Here is a 17120-nt window from a genome sequence, read left to right as displayed (position 1 = left end):
CATACAACCACCCAGTAATCTCTGTCTATAGACCCCATACCCCCTCTTCAGTCCTAAGCCCACCCTCTCCACCCTGACAATGTCACTGGCACGCTGGTTCTCCATCTCAATGGCTCCTCAACGCCAAGTGTGGTAATTTTCCACCACAGGCTCTATGAACGACCAGCACAACACAGTTCCAATTGAAATGAGGGTGCTCTTTGTTCCATTCGGCAAAGTGGTGCTGAAGCAATGGAGACACGTTTCAGTTGGCTGCCTGGCAGCCAGGAAGACTTCTGGGTTGCATCCCAAATGGCACCCTATTGCCTATGTAGTGCACTACTTTTGACCAGGGCCTATGGGCCATAGCCACGAAGGCAGATGTTCTCATGGTACAGGCTTCTTGGAGTAGCTTGTCACTGCCTGCAACACAGGGTTGTATTCATTCAGAGAAGCCCCCAGTGGATTGGGGCGCTCATTTCGTTTTCTGGTGTTACTCAACATACTCTAAGTGCCAAAATGGAGAAGTGGTTGTGAAAATCTCTCTCTCTCTCTCTCTAGTCTAATTGTGTTGCTGTCTTGTTTGTGTTTGTGAACAGAGCCCCAGGACCAGCTTTCTTAGGAGCCTTTTCTCTAGGCTCATCTCTCTGTAGGGGATGGCTTTGTTATGGAAGTTTTGGGAATTGCTTCCTTTTAAGTGGTTGTCTTTTCTGGATTTTGATCATTCGCGGGTATCGTCCTATTTCTGCTCTGCATGTATTATTTGTTTTTTTTACATTGTACACAGAGGACGTTTTTGCAGAATTCTGCATACAGAGTCTCAATGTATACCTAGGATAGGATAAAGTAATCCTTCTAACCCCCCCCCCCCCCTTAAAAGATTTAGATGCACTATTGTAAAGTGGTTGTTCCACTGGATATCATAAGGTGAATGCACCAATTTGTAAGTCGCTCTGGATAAGAGCGTCTGCTAAATGACTTAAATGTAAATGTAAATGTAATGTGGTGTTTGTCTTATTGTGTGAATTCTTGCTTGGTGAGCGGACCCCAGACCTCACAACCATAAAGGGCAATAGATCTATAACTGATTCAAGTATTTTTAGGCAGATCTTAATTGGGATGTCAAATTTTATGTTTATTTTGATGGCATAGAAGGCCCTTTTTGTCTCTCAGATAATTCACAGCTTTGTGGAAGTTACCTGTGGTGCTGATGTTTAGGCTGAGGTAGGTATAGTTTTTTGTTTGCTATAGGGCAACGGTATCTAGATTGAATTTGTATTTGTGGTCCTGGCAACTGCACCTTTTTTGGAACACCGTTATTTTTGTCTTACTGACATTCACTGTCAAGGCCCAAGTCTAACATATTCTGTGCAGAAGATCTAGGTGCTACTGATCATCAGAAAACAGTAGACATTTGACTTCAGATTCTAGTAGGGTGAGGCCGTGTTCTGCAGAGTGTTCTAGTGCCCTCGCCAATTCGTTGATATACTGTATATGTTGAAGAGGGTGGGGCTCAAGCTGCATCTCTGTCTCACCCCACAGCCCTGTGGAAAGAAATGTGTGTTTTTTGCCAATTTTAACCACACAGTTGTTGTTTGTGTAAATGGATTTTATAATGTTTTTCCCCCATCAAGACCCTCATGACAAATTGAGTCAAAAGCTTTTTTTAAATCTACTACTGTTTCTGGTTCCAGTGGCATGCATTGAAACGCATGGCCTTTCGTGGCTTTCCTTTGCAAATTACTATGAATTAACAGACTTATTTCCTAAAACTTCATATTAACATGGAGGCTCTCAACAACAGACAACAGAAAGAGCTGGCTACTATTCGAGAGATAATTTGTGAAGAGATTACCTCTAAAACCTGTAAATCATTGAATCATTGGCAGTGCTCACTGTTAAAGTGGATACCTATTCAACCAAAGTGGAAAGTCTGGAGAAGACAGCCAATGCGACAGAGGTGCGACTCCATCAAATCAAATCAAACTTTATTTACCACATGCGCCGAATACAACAAGTGTGGACTTTATCGTGAAATACTTACTTACAAGCCCTTAACCAACAGTGCAGTTCAAGAAGAAGAAAATATTTACATAGTAGGCTAAAATAAAAAGTAATAATAAAAAGAAACACAATAAGAATAACAATAACAAGGCTATATACAGGGGGCACCGGTACCGAGTCAGTGTTCAGGGGTACAGGCTAGTTGAGGTAATCTGTCCATGCAGGTGTGGGCGAAGTGACAATGCATAGGTAACAAACGAACAGCAAGTAGCAGCAGTGTACAAGGGGGGGGGGGGGGTGGTGATTCAGCTTCACGTCAGTGGCCATGAAGTGCTTTGAAAGGCTGGTCATGGCTCACAGCATCCTCCCGGACACCCTAGATCCACTCCAATTCGCATACCGAGCATAAAAGGCATTTAGCTTGTCTGGTAGGCTCACATCACTGGGCAGATCGCGTCTAGGTTTCCCTTTGTAGTCCGTAATAGTTTCAAGCCCTGCCACATCCGACGAGTATCAGAGCCGGTGTAGTACGATTCAATCTTAATCCTGCATTTGCTTGTTTTATGGTTCGTCTGAGGGCATAGTGGGATTTCTTATAAGCGTCCGGATTAGTCTCCCGCTCCTTGAAAGCGGCAGCTCTAGCCTTTAGCTAGATGTGGATGTTGTCTGTAATCCATGGCTTCTGGTTGGGATATGTACGTACAGTCACTGTGGGGACAACGTCATCGATGCACTTACTGATGAAGCCGATGACTGAGGTGGTGTACTCCTCAATGCCATTGGATGAATCCCGGAACATATTCCAGTCTGTGCTAGCAAAACAGTCCTGTAGTGTAGCATCCGCGCCATCTGACCACTTCCGTATTGAGCGAGTCACTGGTACTTCCTGCTTTAGTTTTTGGCAGGAATCAGGAGGATATAATTGTTGTTAGATTTGCCAAATGTAGAGCGGGGAGAGCTTTTTATTTATCTCTGTGTGTGGAGTAAAGGTGGTCTAGGATTATTTTCCCCCTGGTTGCACATGTGACATGCTGGTAAAAATTTGGTAAAACTGATTTAAGTTTGCCTGCATTAAAGTCCCCAGACACTAAGAGCGCCGCTTCTGGGTGAGCATTTGCTTCTTTGCTTATGGCCTTATAGAGTTGGTTGAGAGCGGTCTTAGGGCCAGCTTCACTTTGTGGTGGTAAATAGACGGCTACGAATAATACAGATGAGAACTCTATTGGTAGATAGTGTGGTCGACAGTTTATCATAAGGTACCCTACCTCAGGCGAGCAATACCTCTATTAGACATCGTGCACCAGCTGTTATTGACAAAAAGACACACAACCCCACCCCTCGTCTTACCAGAGGTAGCGTCTCTGTTCTGCCGGTGCACGGAAAATCCCGCCAGCTCTATATTGTCCATTTCTTCTTTCAGCCACGTCTCGGTGAAACATAAGATGTTACAGTTTTTAATGTCCTGTTGGTTGGATAGTCTTAATAGTAGGTAATCAATTTTATTTTCTAACGATTGCACGTTGAGGAGAATGGAAGGCATTGGGAGTTTACTCGCTCACCTCCGGCTTGTCAGAAGCATCCCCGATCTGCGTCCTCTTTTCCGGCGTCTTTTCTTCACGAAAAAGGCGTGGATCTGGGCCTGTTCCAGTGAAAGCAGGATATCCTTCTAATCAGACTTGTTAAAGGAAAAAGTTTCTTCCAGTACGCTGTGAGTAATCACTTTTCTGATGTCTAGAAGTTATTTTTTGTCATAAGAGACATTATGCAACATTATGTACACAATAAGTAAGTTAAAAAATAAGTTACACAAAACGAAAAAAAAATCTGTAAAACGTCAGCCATGTTCTTCGGCACCATTTTCATCCATGACCTGGAAACAGTAAGTTTAAAGGGAAAATCAAACTCCTAAAAGAGAAACAGAATCATTTGAAAAATCACAGGACTTTAAACTGGGATGGAAGCGGGCAACCCAACTTCCTTCATGATCAATCTTTTCTACGAACTGTTCGGACAGGAGCTGCTGGGTCCCATGTTGCTGATTAACATTGCGCATTGCATGGGTCAACTCCACAACGGATCTCGTTGTATGATTGTTGGATCCACAGCTTTGAAGTCAAGCAGCGAATTGTTCGTCTTGCAGCGGAATCCGGGCATCTGACTTATTGAAGGAAGGATCAGCATCTACCCAGACCTGAGTGCTGAACTGCTAAAACAGCAGAAGACCTACAACGAGGTGAGATCCCAGCTACGCCAGCTAAACCTGAGATGCGGCTTCATCCACCAAGCAACACACGTTTTCCACTGCCAAGGAAGCTCAAGACTTCTTGGAGAAGCACATCAAACCCAACACACAAGGGGACAAGCCAACAGATGGAACCCCATGACTGGCTCTTTATTCTGGTATGCTATCCATGCACAATCATGCTGCCTAGCCTATGGTTATAATTTGATGCTGCCCTCAGCATAAGACAATGATGAGGAGACCTCTCATGTTTGGGTATAAGGAACAATACTACTATTATTGCTGAGCATTGAACTTGTTATCATTATATTGCCTATGGTCCAGGACATTTACACAGTGATGACACCATGCAAATTAATGAACAATGGACAATATATGGATACTACAGCTATCCTATTTTTGACTGTTTAGGCATTAGACTTGTATATCTTTCATAGTTTCTTCTTGTTATCATTTCCATAATTTTTTCTTCATTACCCACCCTTACTCTTCAAGTCTGCTAACTTAATTGTAAAGGTCTGAATTGGTTACTTATTTAGTTTAATTATTATTATTTTTATGAATACCTTACTACCAAAAATATGCTGCTTAAGGAATTTCATATGTAAGGCTGCCACTAGCCGTTATACTACAACCATGTAATTATAGTGCAGGGCGGGGGGAACCAGGGAGGGAGGCCTGGAGGCTATGGAGGAGGGGGAGAGGCGGGGAAGGGGAATGGTTTATAGAGAGCGTCTTCTGGGTGGGGAGAGACCAATGGGTGGATTTCCCTATGGGTCCTGCTTTTTATTTTACATCCATGGGCTTATCAAAACTAAAGATAACAATTATGTTTTAGAAAAACAATGGCAACACTAACTATTCTCTCATGAAATTTGAAAGGCCTAAATACTCCAATCAAACGTTCCAGCTGTCATAATATTCTAGCAAGAAACCATATAGATTTAGCAATGCTCCAAGAAACACACCTGCTCCAAAATGACGCACATGGAATAGAGAACCATTTCTGAAAACTGGCTGCTTTTTCATCAGTCCCAAACAAAACTACGGGTGTAATCATAATGATACATAAGAAACTCAAAATCACCATCCTTGGTAAAGGCATGTTTGGATGACTGAGGGGCCCAAAGTAAACTTCCTGTTACTCAGGCCCAGAAGCTAGGGTATGCATATGTATGGTATTGTTGGATAGAAAATACTCTAAAGTTTCTAAAACTGTTAAAATAATGTCTGTGAGTATAACAGAACAGATTTGGCAGGCGAAACACCGAGGACAATCCATCCAGGAATATTTTTGTTGTTGAGGTCATTGGATTTTCCAATAATTTCTATGGGAAAGCCTAATTATTAGGACCCAGATTGCAGTTCCTATGGCTTCCTCTAGAAGTCAACAGTCTTTAGAAATTCTTCAATGTTTTTTTGGTAAAATGAAGAAGTATTCGTATTCTTTCTAAGTGTCACTCAGGTGGACTCTAGTGTTTTGCAATTTACCGGATGTTGTCAAATCGATCCCGGTAACGGGATTCTAGCCGTAAGGGATCCCTTAGAGGTTTTAAATGTATCCATAATGGAAAGAAAATGGCCTTTATTAATGTGTATGCTCCAAATTCATATGATCCTAAGTTGTATGATTCTCTGAACAGCATGTTGTTGGAATTAACTGAAATCCAGCTGGTTATTGGAACAGATATGAATGCCATTCTGTACACATGGGACAAATCTAATAAGACCAACTACAATCCACAGGAAACCAAGGTTCTCCAACATATACGCTCTGATTACAACCTCATTGATGCCTGGTGAGCTCATAGCCCTATAGCAAAGAGTACACTATTCGGCACAAAACATTCTCCAGAATCGATTTCGTACTCTTATTATCTACTCCTCTATTTTATTTAATCAAGAAAATGGAAATTCAACATATGAGCCTGTCTGATCATCATGCTAATTACTGCCAGATACATATATCAGAATATCCTAAAAGAGACACAAGAGGGTGCTTTAATGTCACTTACTACAAAATCATATTTTCTGTGAAGAATTTGAAACTGAATTGAATGAATTCATAATGATTAACAAAAATTCAGTCGACGATCCTCAGATTTTATGGCACGCCATTAAAGGTTTTATTAAAAACAAAGCAACTGCATTTGCATCTGGGCTGAACAAATCAAAATTGAAGAAGATATCAGAATTGGAAAAGTTGTTGACAACGTTAGAACGTTCTCAATAAACACTTTTTTGAGATCATGTAGCGACTACTCAATTGAAAGTCAAGACAGAACTAAATCTATTGATAAGACAGAGAACATAATTTGCCATCCATCGAGTTAGACCCAACCATTACTTCCATGGTAATCGACCCAGTCATCTACTGGCTAACAAGCTATTGAATCTGAATCAGGTGAATTACTATCAGAACCCAAATGAATCAACCAAAGATTCTTCAGTTTCTATAAAGAATTGTACACCTCTGATTGTAAATCCACACCAAGCCAGATCGAGTCCTTTTTTTAAAGAATTAAGAACTCCTCTTTTCTCAACTGTGGAAGCCGGCTTCCTGGGAGCCCAAACCTTTCTCCGTGAACTCAAGAGGGCATTGGTTAACATGAGTAGGCAAATTACCTGGTTGGGACAGTATGTAGTGTTATTTTATCGTTATTTTATTGTTGCTCTTTAATTATTTGTTATTTTTCTAATTTCTTATTTTTTCATTTTCTTTGTTCATCGTTTTCTTTCTTAGTTCAGTTTATTTTAGTAAATGCTTTCTTAACACTTATTTTTCTTAAAACGGCATTGTTGGTTAAGGGCTTGTAAGTAAGCATTTCACTGTAAAGTCGACACCTGTTGTATTCGGCGCATGTGACACATGAAATATACTTTGATTTGATTCTTGAAATCAATTTCAAATGTGACTCGTTTCAGGAAACTAGGCGTATGTCTAGCATTACTACTTCACAGGAGATCCATTTGAACGTAAACTTGTAAAAAAAAATCTAAATGCGATTTTTGGCAGAAATGCCTTTTGGAACATTTGAACCTTCATGTGCCTTAATAACAAACTTGTATGTCATCTGTAAATACGAATAACATTGTTAAATTACGTGCCTAGTTCATTTAGCCACAGAAAAAGACAGCAACCTTCCCACTAGCCATGATTGGCTGAGATAATGAGTGGGCTGGACATGTCGAGAGATCGAGTTTTGAAATCAGTGGAATTAGAGTATGATAGCTAAGGAGATGGAGAAAATACCTGTCTCCAGTTGAACGCTCAACACCCATTGAATATAGCCGGTGTCAGTAAACGTTGGCAAAAAAGCGTAATTCAATTGTTGCCAGCAGCACAGTTGCAGTCACCAACGCTCTGGATAAGATAAAAACAGCCTATCCAGCTCTGCTAGGGTGAGTAAAATGGTCAGAGTGAGCTGTTCTCTCATTTGTGTCTGGAAGGAGCTAACAAGCTAGCTAGCGTTAACCAGATAGCTTGGATGCTTGACTGCTGTTGTTAGGACATAACGCTCGAAACAACCCTACTCCTTGGCCAGGGCATCCAGTGTGCGCTCTGAACGCTCCAAGAACAAAACGCTCTGAATTTACAAACAGACAATCTGACAGCGCTCTGAGTTTACAGGCGGGGATATAGCTTAAGAGGGTGTGAACGATGCTGAATGGGTGTAGACAAAGAAGAGCTCTCCAGGGGGTGTACCAAAACATTCAAAAGGACAAATTAATATGATGAAAATACTACACAGTGCCTTCGGAAAATATTCAATCCCCTTGACTTTTTCCGCATTTTGTTACATTACAGCTGTATTCTAAAATAGATTAAATAGATTAAAAATCATGATCAATCTACACACAATACCCCATAATGACAAAGCGAAAAAAATGTTTTTGCAAATGTATTAAAAATCAAAAACAGAAATACATTATTCAGACCCTTTGCCATGAGTCGAAATTGAGCTCAAGTGCATCCTGTTTCCATTGATCATCCTTGAGATGTTTCTACAGCTTGATTGGAGTCCCCGACCCCTCCTGTCTCAGCCTCCAGTATTTATGCTGCAGTAGTTTATGTGTCGAGGGGGTTAGGGTCAGTCTGTTATATCTGGAGTATTTCTCCTGCCTTATCCGGTGTCCTGTGTGAATTTAAGTATGCTCTCTCTAATTCTCTCTCTCTCTCTCTTTCTTTCTTTCTTTCTTTCTTTCTTTCTTTCTTTCTTTCTTTCTTTCTCTCTCTCTCTCTCTTTCTTTCTTTCTTTCTTTCTTTCTTTCTCTCTCTCTCTCGGGAGGACCTCAGCCATTGGACCATGCCTCAGGACTACCTGGCCTGATGACTCTTTGTTGTCTCCAGTCCAGCTGGCCGTGCTGCTGCTCCAGTTTCAACTGTTCTGCCTGCGGCTATGGAACACTGACCTGTTCACCGGACGTGCTACCATTCCCAGACCTGCTGTTTTCAACTCTCTAGAGACAGCAGGAGTGGTAGAGATACTCTGAATGATCGGCTATGAAAAGCCAACTGACATTTACTCCTGAGGTGCTGACCTGAATCAACCTCGACAACCACTGGGATTTTTATTATTTGACCCTGCTGGTCATCTATGGACATTTGAACATCTTGGCCATGTTCTGTTATAAACTCCACCAGTTACTGCCAGAAGAGGACTGGCCAACCCTCCATAGCCTGGTTCCTTTCTAGGTTTCTTCCTAGCTTCTGGCCTTTCTAGGGAGTTTTTCCAAGCCACCGTGATTCTACACCTGCATTGCTTGCTGTTTGGGGTTTTAGGCTGGGTTTCTGTACAGCACTTTGTGACATCAGCTGATGTAAGAAGGGCTTTATAAATACATTTGATTGAAAATTGATTGATTGACAGTGCATGTCAGAGCAAAAACCAAGCCCTGAGGTCGAACGAATTGTATGTTGAGCTCCAAGACAGGATAGTGTCGAGGCACAGATCTGGGGAAGGAAACTAAAACATTTCTGCAGCATTGAAGGTCCCCAAGAACACAGTGGCCTCCATCATTCTTAAATGGAAGAAGTTTGGAACCACCAAGACTCTTCCTAGAGCTGGCTGCCCGGCCAAGCTGAGCAATTGGGGGAGAAAGGCCTTGGTCAGGGAGGTGACCAAGAACCCAATGAGCTCTAGAGTTCCTCTGTGGAGATGAGAGAACCTTCCAGAAGGACAACCATCTCTGCAGCATTTCACCAATCAGGCCTTTATGGTAGTGGCCAGACGGAAGACACTCCTCAGTAAAAGGCACATGACAGCCCACTTGGAGTTTGCCAAAAGGCACCTAAAAACTATCAGACCATGAGAACAAGATTCTCTGGTCTATTGAACCCCAGATTGAACTCTTTCGCCTGAATGCCAAGCGTCATGTCTGGAGGAAACCTGGCACCTTCCCTACGGTGAAGCATGGTGGTGGCAGCATCATGCTGTGGGGATGTTTTTCAGCAGCAGGGACTGGGAGACTAGTCAGGACTGAGGGAAAGATGAACGGAGCATAGTACAGAGAGATCCTTGATGAAAACCTGCTCCAGAGTGCTCAGGACCTCAGACTTGGGCGAAGGTTCACCTTCCAACAGGACAAAGACACGAAGCACACAGCCAAGACAAACGTAGGAGTGGCTTCTGGACAAGTCTCTGAATGTCCTTGAGTGGGCCAGCCAGAGCCCGGACTTGAACCAGATCTAACATCACTGGAAAGACCTGAAAATAGCTGTGCAGCAACGCTCCCATTCAAACCTGACAGAGCTTGAGAGGATCTGCAGAGAAGAATGGGAGAAACTCCCCAAATACAGGCGTGCCGAGCTTGTAGCGTCTACGGTGCTTCAACAAAGTACAGAGTAAAGTGTCCGAATACTTACAGTACCAGTCAAAAGTTTGGACACTATTCAAAAGTTTTACTATTTTCTACATTGTAGTATAATAGTGAAGACATCAAAACTATTAAATAAGACACCATATGTAATCCTGTATTAACCAAAAAAGTGTTAAACAAATCAAAATATATTTTATATTTGAGATTCTTCAAAGTAGCCACCCTTTGCCTTGATGACAGCTTTGCACACTCTTCAGGTTCTCTCAATCAGCTTCACCTGGAATGCTTTTCCAACGGTCTTGAAGGAGTTCCAACATATGCTGAACACTTGTTGGCTGCTTTTCCTTTATTCTGCGGTCCAACTCATCCCTAACCATCTCAATTGGGATGAGGTCGGGTGATTGTGGAGGCCAGGTCATCTGATACCGCACTCCATCACTCTCCTTCTTGGTCAAACAGCCCTTACACAGCCTGGAGTTGTGTTGGGTCATTGTCCTGTTGAAAAACAAATGATAGTCACACTAAGCGCAAGCCAGATGGGATGGAGTTTCGCTGCAGAATGCTGTGGTAGTCATGCTGGTTAAGTTTGCCTTGAATTCTAAATAAATCACAGATAATGTCACAACCACACCATCACACCTCCTCCTCCATAATTCACGGTGGGAACCACACATGCGGAAATCATCCGTTCATCTACTCTGCGTCTCACAAAGACACGACGGTTGGAACCAAAAATCTCAAATTTGGAATCATCACACCAAAGGACAGATTTCCACCAGTCTAATGTCCATTGCTCGTGTTTCTTGGCCCAAGCAAGTCTCTTCTTATTGGTGTCCTTTGGTAGTGGTTTCTTTGCAGCAATTCGACCATGAAAGCATGATTCACGCGGTCTCCTCTGAACAGTTGATGTTGAGATGTGTATATTACTTGAACTCTGTGAATAATTTATTTGGGCTGCAATTTCTGAGGCTGGTTGGTCTAATGATCTTATCCTCTGCACCAGAGGTAACTCTGGGTCTTCCTTTCCTGTGGCGGCCTCAAGAGAGGTTTTTGATGGTTTTTGCGACTACACTTGAAGAAACTTTAAAAGTTCTTGAAATGTTCTGCATTGACTGACCTTCATGTCTTAAAGTAATGATGGACTGTCATTTCTCTTTGCTTATTTGAGCTGTTCTTGCCATAATATAGACTTTGTATTTTACCAAATAGGGCTATCTTCTGTATACCACCCCTACCTTGTCACAACACAACCTATTGGCTCAAATGCATTAAGAATGATAGAAATTCCACAAATGAACTTTTACCAAGGCACTCCTGTTAAATGAAATGCATTCCAGGTGACTACCTCATGGAGATGGTTGAGCTACCAAGATGATTACGCTTCCAGGACTGGCAAAACCCTAGATCATTGCTATTATAACTTCCGCGACGCATATAAGGCCCTCCCCCGCCCTCCTTTCGGAAAAGCTGACCACGACTCCATTTTGTTGCTCCCAGCCTATAGACAGAAACTAAAACAGGAAGCTCCCGCTCTCAGGTCTGACCAACGCTTTTCCGACCAATCGGATTCCCGCTTCAAGATTGCTTCGATCACGTGGACCGGGATATGTTCCGCATTGCAGCGAACAACAACATTGACGAATACGCTGAGTCGGTGAGCGGGTTTATTAGCAAGTGCATCAGCGATGTCGTACCCACAGCTTCTATTAAAACATTCCCAAACCAGAAACCGTGGATTGATGGCAGTATTCACGCAAAACTGAAAGCGCAAACCACTGCTTTTAATCAGGGAAAGGTGACGGGAAACATGACCGAATACAAACAGTGTAGCTATTCCCTCTGCAAGGCAATCAAACAAGCTAAGCGTCAGTATAGAGACAAAGTAGAGTCGCAATTCAAAGGCTCAGACACGAGAGGTATGTGGCAGGGTCTACCGTCAATCACGGACTATAAAAGGAAAACCAGCCCCGTCGCGGACCAGGATGTCTTGCTCCCAGACAGACGAAACAACTTCTTTGCTCGCTTTGAGGACAATACAGTGCCACTGACACGGCCCGCTACCAAAACCTGCGGGCTCTCCTTCACTGCAGCCAACGTGAGCAAAACATTTAAACGTGTCAACCCTCGCAAGGCTGCAGGCCCAGACGGCATCCCCAGCCGCGTCCTCAGAGCATGCGCAGACCAGCTGGCTGGCGTGGTTACGGACATTTTCAATCAACCCTTATCCCAGGCTGCTGTCCCCACATGCTTCAAGAGGGCTACCATTGTTCCTGTTCCCAAGAAAGATAAGGTAACTGAGCTAAATGACTACCGCCCCGTAGCACTCACTTCCGTCATCATGAAGTGCTTTGAGAGACTAGTCAAGGACCATATCACCTCCACCCTACCTGACACCCTAGACACACTCCAATTTGCTTACCGCCCCAATAGGTCCACAGAAGACGCAATCGCAATCAAACTGCACACTGCCCTAACCCATCTGGACAAAGTAATACCTATGTGAGAATGCTGTTCATCAACTACAGCTCAGCATTTAACACCATAGTACCCTCCAAACTCGTCATCAAGCTCGAGACCCTGGGTCTCGACCCCGCCCTGTGCAACTGGGTCCTGGACTTCCTGACGGGCCGCCCCCAGGTGGTGAGGGTAGGTAACAACGTCTTCATCCCGCTGATCCTCAACACTGGGGCCCCACAAGGGTGCGTTCTCAGCACTCTCTTGTACTCCCTGTTCACCCACGACTGCGTGGCCATGCACGCCTCCAACTCAATCATCAAGTTTGCAGACGGCACTACAGTGGTAGGCTTGATTACCAACAACGACGAGACGGCCTACAGGGAGGAGGTGAGGGCCCTCGGAGTGTGGTGTCAGGAAAATAACCTCACACTCAATGTCAACAAAACAAAGGAGATGATCGTGGACTTCAGGAAACAGCAGAGAGAGCACCCCCCTATCCACATCGACGGGACAGTAGTGGAGAGGGTAGAAAGTTTTAAGTTTAAGTTCCTCTGCGTACACATCACGGACAAACAGCAGCGCCTCTTCAACCTCAGGAAGCTGAAGAAGTTCGGCTCGTCACCGAAAACACTCACAAACTTCTACAGATGCACAATCGAGAGCATCCTGTCGGGCTGTATCACCGCCTGGTACGGCAACTGCTCCGCCCACAACCGTAAGGCTCTCCAGAGGGTAGTGAGGTCTGCACAACACATCACCGGGGGCAAACTACCTGCTCTCCAGGACACCTACACCACCCGATGTCACAGGAAGGCCAAAAAGATCATCAAGGACAACAACCACCCGAGCCAACGCCTGTTGACCCCGCTATCATCCAGAAGGCGAGGTCAGTACAGGTGCATCAAAGCAGGGACCGAGAGACTGAAAAACAGCATCTATCTCAAGGCCAACACTAACATTGAGTGGCTGCTGCCAACATACTGACTCAACTCCAGCCACTTTAATATTGGAAAAATTTATAAATGTATCACTAGCCACTTTAAACAATGCCACTTCATATCATGTTTACATACCCTACATTACTCATCTCATATGTATATACTGTACTCTATACCACCTACTGCATCTTGCCATCTTGATTTAATGTATCACTAGCCACTTTAAACAATGCCACTTTTATATGTTTACATATCCTACATTACTTATCTCATATGTATATACTGTACTCTATACCATCCACTGCATCTTGCCATCTTGATTTAATGTATCACTAGCCACTTTAAACAATGCCACTTTTATATGTTTACATATCCTACATTACTTATCTCATATGTATATACTGTACTCTATACCATCCACTGCATCTTGCCTATGCTGTTCTATACCATCACTCATTCATTTTTTTTTTTTAATGCACCTATTCTTATTCATTCCTTTACACTGGTGTACACATCACGGACAGGTAATTGTTGTGGAATTGTTAGGTTAGATTACTCGTTGGATATTACTGCATTGTCGGAAATAGAAGCACAAGGATTTCGCTACACTCGCATTAACCTCTGCATACCATGTGTATGTGACAAATCAAATTTGATTTGATTTGAGAGAATTCCAAGTGTGTGCAAAGCTGTCATCAAGACAAAGGGTGGCTACGTTTTGTGATGTATTGTTGTCTCTACCTTCTTGACCTTTGTGCTGTTGACTGTGCCCAATAATGTTTGTACCATGTTTTGTGCTGCTACCATGTTGTGCTGCTACCATGTTGTTGTTGTGTTGTGTTGCTACCATGCTGTGTTGTCATGTGTTGCTGCCTTGTTATGTTGTTGTCTTAGGTCTCTCTTTATGTAGTGTTGTGTTGTCTCTCTTGTTGTGATGTGTGTTTTGTCCTATATTTATATTTCTATTGTATTTATTTTTTTAGTCTCAGGCCCCCGTCCCCGCAGGAGGCCTTTTGCCTTTTGATAGGCCGACACTGTACATAAGAATTTGTTCTTAACTGACTTGCCTAGTTAAATGAAGGTTAAATAAAATAAAAAATATATTATTATTTTTTTAAATTTCAAATATAAAATACATTTTGATTTGTCTAACACTTTTTTGGTTACTACATGATTCCATATGTGTTATTTCATAATTTTTTTTCATAGTTTCGATGTATTCACTATTATTCTACTATTATTCTACAGCCACAATAAAGAAACTGGAATGAGTAGATGTGTCTAAACTTTTGACTGGTCTACATGTAATTGTGATATTTCTTAATAATTTAATAAATTAGCCAACATTTCTAAAAAACAGTTTTTGGTTTGTCATTAAGGGTGTTGTGTGTAGTTTGATGAGGGGGGAAACTATTTAATCCATTTTAGAATAAGGCTGTAACGTAACAAAATGTGGGAAAAAATCAAGGGGTCTGAATTCTTTCCGATTACACTGTATACCAATCCCCCAGCCACTATAATAAAAGGCAATACCTGCTCAGTTCCGTTCAGAATAACTAGAAGTAGCAGGCTAGGTGACCCCATCTCACATCTGCAATTTTTATAAGTTCATGGAGCCCCTGGCCCAGGCTATTCAACAATCAAATAAATTACAACAATATCTCTCAATTCTACAGATCACCTCATCTCATTATACACCAACAATAACTTACTTTATCTAGCAATGTATCTCAATCCCTCCCAATAGCTTTGAATATCATAAACAAATTCAGCTCCATCATTAAAACCCAGATGGAGGACTGCATCTCCACTTATGAAATCCCAATCATTACCCATTTAACATTTTTGGGAGTAGATATATTTCCTTCCATAGATAAAACCATTGCCAGAAACTTTAACGGAACGCTCAAATCTAATCAATCCAACCTCAGTAGACTAATATTCCTGTTGCTTTAACCGGCAGAATATCCATTGTCGAAATGAATATACTGCCACAGCTGCATTTCTGTAGTTCAACGCTTCGGTGCGGTGCAGTGACGTAAATTATGGTATAGGTTGGTATATTGTGGCACCACCAAGGTGAGTTAGAACGCTGATTATGCTTTTTGGTTTGGTGTAAAGCACTGGTACCTAGGTGCGAATGTGTCTCTCCTCACTGAATAAATGACGTCAATTGATGAATGAGTGATGGAAACCAGATAGAAACTAATAATTGTGAACAACTACATGATTTAATTTGAAAGAACTGAATGATAAAGAGGAAGAAGTAGAGGGTGATTAAATGTAGAACAATAGTGTAAGGATTGCTCTTCCTCTGTCCCTCTCATACAACAGCTCACACCAGGAAAAATACATATTCTTTGTTTCTACTTTGTCAGAAGAAGCTGTAACTGGGTTGTAGCCTCTTACTTACTATACATGTTGTTAAACTGTAATGTTTTTATTGTAAAAGAAACTCAAATGTTCTGTTAAACTCTTACTGCAAAATATACAGTTGAAGTCGGAAGTTTACCTACACCTTAGCCAAATACATTTAAACTCAGTTTTTCACAATTCTTGACGTGTAATCCTTGTAAAAATCCCTGTCTTAGGTCAGTTAGGATCACCACTTATTTTAAGAATGTGAAATGTCAGAATAAAAGCAGAGAGAATTATTTATTTCAGCTTTTATTTCTTTCGTCACATTCCCAGTAGGTCAGAAGTTTACATACACTCAATTAGTATTTGGTAGCATTGCCTTTAAATTGTTTAACTTGGGTCAAATGTTTCGGGTAGCCTTCCACAAACTTTCCACAATAAGTTGGGTGAAATTTGGTCCATTCCTCCTGACAGAGGTGGTGTAACTGAGTCAGGTTTGTAGGCCTCCTTGCTCGCACACGCTTCTTCAGTTCTGCCCACAAATTTTCTATAGAACTGAGGTCAGTGCTTTGTGATGGCCACTCCAATACCTTAACTTTGTTGTCCTTAAGCCATTTTGCCACAATTTTGGAAGTGTGCTTGGGGTCATTGTTCATTTGCAAGACCCATTTGCGACCAAGCTTTAATTTCCTGACTGATGTCTTGAGATGTGTCTTCAATATATCCACATAAGTTTCCTGCCTCATGATGCCAGCTATTTTGTGAAGTGCACCAGTCCCTCCTGCAGCAAAGCACCTCCACAACATGATGCTGCCACCCCCGTGCTTCACGGTTGGGATGGTGTTCTTTGGTTGCAAGCATCCCCCTTTTTCCTCCAAACAAAATGATGATCATTATGGCCAAACAGTTCTACAATACAATCTTTGTCCCCATGTGCAGCTGCAAACCGTCGTCTGGCTTTTTTATGGCGGTTTTGGGGCAGTGGCTTCTTCCTTGCTGAGTGGCCTTTCAGGTTATGTTGATATAGGACTCGTTTTACTGTGGATATAGATACTTTTGTACCTGTTTCCTCCAGTATCTTCACAAGGTCCTTTGCTGTTGTTCTGGGATTGATTTGCACTTTTCGCACCAAAGTACGTTAATCTCTAGGAGACAGAACCTGAGCGGTATGACGGCTGCGTGGTTCCATGGTGTTTATACTTACGTACTATTGTTTGTACAGATGAACAAGGTATCTTCAGGCGTTTGAAAATTGCTCCCAAGGATGAACCAGACTTGTGGAGGTCTACCATTTCTGTCTGAGGTCTTGGCTGATTTATTTT

The 17120-nt window shown here is 42.3% G+C and overlaps 1 protein-coding gene across 2 annotated transcripts in view; it reads right to left on the bottom strand.

Annotated features, from left to right (window-relative positions):
- Nucleotides 1-17120, bottom strand: part of LOC129855222 (sodium- and chloride-dependent GABA transporter 2-like) — a 49092-nt gene that overhangs the window by 7809 nt on the left and 24163 nt on the right. The gene's annotated exons all lie outside the window — the stretch shown is intronic.

The sequence above is a fragment of the Salvelinus fontinalis genome, chromosome 5 (assembly GCF_029448725.1).
Source record: "Salvelinus fontinalis isolate EN_2023a chromosome 5, ASM2944872v1, whole genome shotgun sequence".
In the NCBI taxonomy this organism is placed as follows: domain Eukaryota; kingdom Metazoa; phylum Chordata; class Actinopteri; order Salmoniformes; family Salmonidae; genus Salvelinus; species Salvelinus fontinalis.
The sequence above is the reverse complement of the archived record's forward strand: the minus strand, read 5'-3'. Positions and strand labels throughout refer to the sequence as shown.